Raw genomic sequence first — 7,500 nt, forward strand, 5'->3', positions numbered from 1 at the left:
CTTGTTTTTTTGTGTGTGCTTGCAAGCCATGCTTGTGCTTGTCCCACCCATCCTTTGTTTTTCTTCCCCCCAATGTGTTTCTGCAGGGGGTTCGGAAGCCTGTTTCTTGGGAGCCCTTCCGACAATTTGTTCGGCTGGGCATGGTTGCTACAGAGTTGAGGTGCTTGGTAAAAACGATGGATAAATTCGGACTCATTTGTAGCGGCGGTGCTCGGTCTTTTGTTCGTTGGAAGGCATGGGCCAAGGGTGCGGGCTTCCATAGTTGGTTCTCTCGAAAAGGCGGTGGAGGTTCATGTGTTGCTTAGGTGAGCTTTTTCGATGGTGGTTGGGTCGAGGGAGTGGTTGCGCGCGCGCCTGGTAGCTCAAATCTTCCGTGAGGCGAGATTGTCTGGGTGCGGTCAAGTATGGAATGGATGAAGAGCGGATCAACCCGTTGGGCTGGCCACCCTAGTCCCTCCTGACCGTTCCTCGACATGCCCTCGTGGAAGGGTTGGGTGTCCAGGGTGTTAGCGCTTGAAATTTCACCTCAGGCTGAGAAAGGCAAACCTCAAGGCTACATCAAACCATTTAGCCTCGTAGCTAGCCCTACGGGGCAGGAGAAGGCTCTCTCCGGTCAATCTCGGTAGATCTTCAATGGGATGAGATGACCAACAAGGTAACACTGATGTTAGGCTAGTAAACTGATTAAAAAGGTTGATTTGGGGTTTTTTGGGTTTTTGGTGGCAATTTGAGGAATTGCAATTTTGGGTGCGGGGATTTGACACAGTTTCTGCAGGGGGTTCTTTGGGGCGAGGTAGGAGACAGTATTGATGCCTTAGATTGAGATGGATGATCAGGAATGAAGGATGAGGAGCTAAAGAGAGCAAACAATGACTTTGAATTCCCTTTAGACAGTAGAAAACATTGAAATTAAACAAATTTAAAAGCAGAGCATGGCTAGCATGAATTCATACTTTAACACTTCATTTGTTTAATGTGCAGCAGTAAAGGAAAGGAAATGATTCACATAAACACACTTACAAGAACATTGAGAAACACATCATCAACACATGAATCCACAAGAATCCCAAAGAGGACTGCAAAACCCTGGTCTTCCTTAGCCAAAAATTGCAGAGATACAGTGAAAATATACAATGATAGCTTCTCCCTCAAGAGTCCAACCATGAAAATGAGAAAGAAAATACATAATATAGATGATCTAACCTCTTTCCCTGCCTCCATGGGTCGAGCTCACTATCCTAGGAGTTGTTTCAACAACTTCTAAACTAGACACTAGAAAATAGGCAGTCAAAACAACTTGCCTCTATAAACTTGGAAACCAGTTCATACAATCAATTTTTACCCTTTACATGAATGAATCTTCTAGAAGTGTTAAAAAAGAGTAAAAGTGTCTTAGAGTTACCAAAATTACATCAAAGATAATCATCTTCAACCCCAAAAAGTCAAACCAAGTCAAATTGTGCTTTTCCGAGCTGTACAGTGAAATCTGGCAAAGTCTGCTCAACGGGTCGCGCCCCCCTGCTCAACGGGTCGCGCCCCTTTGGAGCTCTGTTTGGGGCACTTTCATGTGTTAGAATTGGGTGCAAGATAGCTCGTTGGAAAGGTATGTGAGTCTACTTTCCAACCCAACTAGAATGTTTGAATTTGGAGGTCATTTGCCCAGTCAAAACTCAATTCTCCCAAGACTACTTTCTGCAACTCAAAAAAGGGGCAGAAAGTCAAATTTTGCATGTATTTTGACCTTCTGGAGGCCCAAAACCCCATAAAAACTCAAGTCCATCCATGGGCATATGTAAATTTGCATAAAAAATCGGTAAATGCTGAGTTTTTATGAAAAGGAGTTGCCATGACAAAGGGTCTCACCGGGGGTGAGACCCGTTGAGGAGCCAAAAACTGTAAATTTCCAAAAAATGCCAAAATTACCCAAAATTCTCAAAATTTTTTGGGATTTGTGCTGTGGCTGAGCTAGTGAGTGCCATGATCTTTGAGGGATTCCTCAGCCAAGATACAGAGTGGATTGGTCTTCTTCCTCTGCCTAAGAGCCTCGGACAACCTCCTTTGGAACATTTTCATTTTGGCCTTGCATACATGCATCCTTGCCCAATAGTGATTCTTCATGTTTCTCAACAGCTTTTTCTCTTGGTCGGCCTTAGCCAACAGCCTCTCCAAGCGGGCATTCTCCTGAATGAGAATAGACTCTCGGTCAGCAGGCAATGGATCACCGGGTCTTCTACGGTTCAAGACTCGGTCGCTAAGAATCCTCCATAGCTCATCAAGTGCTTTCTCCTCCACCAATTGTTTGTTCCGCTGCTCCAGGTAAGTGATGGTCCATTGGGCTGCTAGGAGAACTGGCCTCAAGATCAATCACCGGACCATCATGAATCATGGGCTCTTTGCCCCTCTGTAGTACCTGTGCTGGTGAAGAAAGCAAGGCCCCTTCCACCTGATGTGGAGATAACACTCGCTGAGCTGAAGATGAAGGCGAGACCCCTTCCACCTGCTGTGGAGATAGTACTCACCTAGCTGCTGCAAATAAGGCCCTCGGGCCTTTCTGATATGTGAGCTGAGGTGAAGAAACAACATGTCTAGTGATCGGAATATCAAGAGACGATCCACCCTCCTCATGAATGACCTCGGGATGTGGCTGGGGTGGTGCTGTGAAAAACTCACGGGAGATGAACTGCTCCCATGAGATGCCCTGCTGAGTCAACTGATGTGAGACTATGAGCTGAATCAAACCATAATGACATAAGCTCCTGTACTGCTGGGCCATGGTCTTCTTCTGCAACATGGGCACCATCCTCTGAATGTTATGAAAGAAGAAGACCGGGATGTTCATCATCCTCACTCGGGTGAAATGCATCAAAAGGCGAATGTGATATGAGTACACCTGTGAAAATCTGCCCTCACAGGTAAAATAATGCATAATAAGCCTCATGATGGGAGCATACTCGCTCCGGAGAAATCTGAATGGAAAAACACCCGCCAAATGTCTCACGAATGGTGGCCGGACATAGGGCTCAAAGTGAAAAAAATCTAGCAACCTGCGCTTAGGCCACACCTCACCCACATTCGGTATCCCTGTAGCCTGTGAGATCACCTCGGGTGTTAATGTAAAGTTCACCCCTGCCAGAGTGACATGTCCATCATGGAGGTGTAAAACAAACAAGCGGGCCAACTCTCTATGGTGCTGAATCCGAGAAATCCTCTCACAGAACTCATAACAAGACATGTACCGAAAACAAATGACTGCCATAGGACAGGCCTGTAATTCTGCCAAAGAGGTTGGCTCCTCTCGCTTATGATGTCCACCCTTACCACCCTTATGAGGCCTCCTCTGTACCTCAGCCTCTGTAGATGATGAATGGTCATCACTTTGCTCATAAGTTTCAGTTTCTGACATGGTTGAGGATCAAAGTGGACAAACTAAACTGCTGTCTCTGCCTGCAAAAAGTGTTGAACTCTATGTTGTTTCAAGGGGAAAAAGACATGAGGGAAATGTTAGGGGAGGGATATTTTAACAAGGAATGGGAATATATAAATATTACAGGGAATTTTTAAGGGAAATTTTGCAAATCATTATGCATATAGGAACACATATTTGTAATTGGGAAATCATTTGCAAAGATCATTACATATGGGAAAAAACATGTATGAAAGTGAACATGGGAATATGCATACATGTATTAATAGGGGAAATAGGGAAACCATACACAAAACCTGCTGATATATTCATCAACATTTTCTTTTGTTTTCACATGAATTTTTCCTTTGTTTACACATGTATATGGTAGAGGGAAATTAGGGTTTTGTATGCTTTGGGAAAGGGGTAGGGTTTACATTTTTAGTCATTAGGGATGGGGAAAGATTTGCATTTCATTTGTAAAATAATATGGGAAAGGAGATGAACATATAAGGGTGAGTGAAAGGGAAAGGAGGGAAACAAACCAAAGGGAAAAATAGCTTGAAACAACATAAACCCTAGCACAGTTTGCTCATTAACATTGCAGCCATATAATGCCTTTTCACTTGCATGATTTGATCATTCAAACATTTTCAAGACATCCACCATTCATGACCAACAAGCTTTTTTAAGATTAGACCACCTACCTCGAACAAATTTGTGGCTTGGAGAAAGATTGGGTAATTTTGTTTGAAGTTTGCAGCAAAACAGTTCAACGGGTCATGCAGGCCACCCAACGGGTCGCGCCCCTCCCAACGGGTCGCGCACGTTGCTTTTCTGAACTGCGGAAGAGCTCTCAACGGGTCGCGCACCACCCAATGGGTCGCGCACCTGGTTCGACGGGTCGCGCCCCTCTCTACTGCCCGAAATTGCTCCTCTTTCGCTCCTTTCTCTCAATCACTCTCTCTATCTCTCTTGCAAGCGTTAGAATGCATAATGAGAGTGAAAGGAGGAAATTTGGGCTTTTATAAGTCTCATTTGAAAAAATTTCATTTACAAACCCACTTTCTAATGTTTTTTCTTTTGACACTTTATAACACTGATTTTTGGTTTCCTTTATCCTGAATTTGACTCATTGAGTGCTTTGACTTGATTCTTTTTGCAAGTAGATCATCTAAGGGACTTTGGCAAGGGGACCAGGGTTACTGTTGCCCTTTTGAAGATTTTTTGGAATTTCATTCTTTTTACAAAAATTTAACATGACCTTGGCTTTAAAAACAGAGTTTTTAAATCCAAGGTTAAAAATGAACTGTACATGATGAAAATATCAAAGAAACATGTTTACAATCCTCCCTCTGGCTCGCTGGGCACTCAAGGACATTCAAAGACATGACCTTGTAGAGATAAATGACCAAAACCCTATACCTAGGACCTTTGACCTCAAGAAAAAACAAGACAAGCTTGAAAGAGATTAATGACTAATATGACCTGATCCAGCAAAACCAAGAGGGGTATAAATAAACCAGCTCCTCCATCAGGGTTATGGCATGCCTAACGGGATGCAAAACTTAACACTGATGAGACACCTACCTATGCAAATGCAAAGAGCTTTGATCACTGATGGAGGGCTTCAAGACCGACACTAACACAGGGAATGAAAAACCCATCCCTCGGTCTGAGCTCCATCGAGATCGCAATTTTCCCCGCCGACGGGCATGAGGGTGGCAATCTTATCTCGTGCCTTTGCCGTCGAGGGAATTCCTCGTCCTCTCGTGAGCCACTCCCCTTCTGAGGGAAAAAGAAGTAGCGGGTTGTGTCTTTGTTCCTCCCTTTGGATTGTGGGTTTTTTGTGGGACTCGTGTCATTTCTTCATTTCGTGGTGTGCGCTTTGCGAACGTCCCTCTCTCTAGTGGCCTTGCACCGTCAATGTATTTGTGGCTCGCAGCTTTCTCCAGCGTTGAGTGTCGGCCCGTGACAACTCCTCTTTGGAGTTTGATTCTTTGACCCCCGTTGACTCTCTCGCTGGAAAGGTTGTCGGGTGTTTTGTACACGGAGGGGTGCAATAGCGGGGTGGGTTTGTGTTATGGGCAGTAGTCTATTTGTCGTTTGAAGCCTTGTGTCATTGGGTTGGGGGGCTGTTTGCCTCTCAGTGACGTGCTCCAGACACTGGTCTCATCGTGGCCCTCGTCTTTTCTATTGGTCAATTTTTGGGTTGTGATTTATTTGCTTGGTTGTTTGCTATGTTGTAGGGCTGGAAAGGGTGTTGTGATGAATGCATGTGGGAGGGTGTGAAGAGGTGGGACGCTTTTTTGATTGGGTGCCTTGTTTGATTTCTTTTTGGTTAGCGGACATCTTGCTCGGCGTGTTGTTGAGCTTCTCTCTTTTCTTGGGATCTTTGTTTCTTTGGTGTTGTTTTCTTCCCTTCTTCCTTTTGCCCCTAGCCTTACGGAGGAGAGGTGGGATTGTTGTGGATTGGTGTTCGGGAAGGACGAAAAGCAGTACGAGTTCCCAGGGTGGCCACCCTAGTCCTTCTCGATCGCCGTCCCCTGCAGTTCCCCCCTTTTTCCGAAGGCGCGGGGTTTGGGAAGCTTGTTCTCTGTTTGAGCCTCCCCTTGTGAGCCGGTAGCCACGTTTGATATCTCTTGCTTTCCTGTTGTTTTCTTCCCTTCTTGCTTTTGGCCCCTTAGCTTTACGGAGAAAAGGTGGGATTGTTGTGGATTGGTGTTCAGGAAGGACGAAAAGCAGTGCGAGTTCTGAGGGTGGCCACCCTAGTCCTTCTCGATCGCCGTCCCCTGCAGTTCCCCCCCTTTTTGCGAAGGCACGGGGGTGGGGAAGCTTGTTCCCTGTTTGAGCCTCCCCCTGTGAGCCGGTGGACGCGTTTGATATCTCTCTTTCTTTCATGTTGTTTTCTTCCCTTCTTTCGGCCCCTAGCTTTACGGAGAAAAGGTGGGATTGTTGTGGATTGGTGTTCGGGAAGGACGAAAAGCAGTGAGAGTTCCCAGGGTGGCCACCCTAGTCCTTCTCGATCGTCGTCCCCTGCAGTTCCCCCCTTTTTTTGAAGGCACGGGGTTGGGGAAGCTTGTTCTCTGTTTGAAGCCTCCTCCCCTTGTGAGCCGGTAGCCACGGTTGATATATCCCTTTCTCTCTTGTTGTTCTCTTCCCTTCTTCCTCGTGGCCCCTAGCTTTACGGAGAAAAGGTGGGATTGTTGTGGATTGGTGTTCCGGAAGGACGAAACGCAGTGCGAGCTCCCAGGGTGGCCACCCTCGTCCTTCTCGATCGTCGTCCCCTTCAATTCCCCCCTTTTGCCGAAGGCACGGGGCTTGGGAGGCTTGTGCTTTGTTTGTGCTTTGTTTTCTACCCTGTTCTCTTCCTTTCGGTCCCTAGCTCTACGGAGAAAAGGGGGAATTGTTGTGGGCTGGTGTCGGGGAAGGGCTAAAAGCAGCGCGAGCTCCGGGGTGGCCACCCTAGTCCTTCTCGATCGCTGTCCCACACATTTTCCCCCTTTTTGCGAGGGCGTGGGGCTGGGGGGAGATTGTCCTCTGTTCGAGCCTCCCCCCGTGAGGGGGTTAGACACCTTTGTTTCTCTTTCTCTCGTGCGTTTTTCCTCCTTTTGCCCCTTGGCCTTACATTTGTTGTGGGGGGGTTGCCCCTATTCAGTTTTGTGGCCGATTTTTCGGTAGTACGTGGAAACGACTCTCGGCAACGGATATCTCGGCTCTTGTTACGATGAAGAACGTAGCGAAATGCGATACTTAGTGTGAATTGCAGAATCCCGTGAATCATCGAGTTTTTGAACGCAATTTGCGCCCGAGGCCTCGGTCGAGGGCACGTCTGTCTGGGCGTCGCATCCCATTCAAACGCGCTCCCTGCAATGTGCTAGGGAGCAGCGGAGCTGGTCGTCCGTGCCCCGTGCGGTGCGGTTGGCTGAAATACCTCAAGCGATGTTTCGTGGCGCGCGTCGGCGAGCGGTGATCTTGTCCCCTTGGATGGGCAGTCGGCGTTAGCCGATGCGGGCTTTGTGTGGCATCGCTCGAACTTGCTTTGCTCTCTCTTGTCCTCCCATGGGGTAGGGCGGATTTAGCTCCAACTTTGCGAC

At 47.0% G+C, this 7,500-nt stretch overlaps 2 non-coding genes across 2 annotated transcripts in view; both read left to right on the plus strand.

Annotated features, from left to right (window-relative positions):
• The first annotated feature begins 7,095 nt into the window (after positions 1-7,095).
• Positions 7,096-7,249, plus strand: LOC149201640 (5.8S ribosomal RNA). The gene has a single exon (XR_016253997.1). It is a non-coding gene; the product is annotated as a 5.8S ribosomal RNA (ribosomal RNA).
• A 247-nt stretch (positions 7,250-7,496) lies between these two features.
• The window catches only part of LOC149201641 (25S ribosomal RNA), a 3,403-nt gene continuing 3,399 nt past the window's right edge, over positions 7,497-7,500 (plus strand). Inside the window, exon 1 of the ribosomal RNA XR_016254062.1 lies at positions 7,497-7,500. This exon is cut by the window's right edge and continues 3,399 nt beyond it. This is a non-coding gene — a ribosomal RNA (25S ribosomal RNA).

This window comes from Pinus tabuliformis, chromosome 2_1 (genome assembly GCF_031772625.1).
Source record: "Pinus tabuliformis cultivar Carrire ecotype Pingquan chromosome 2_1, CPIR1, whole genome shotgun sequence".
NCBI lineage: Eukaryota > Viridiplantae > Streptophyta > Pinopsida > Pinales > Pinaceae > Pinus > Pinus tabuliformis.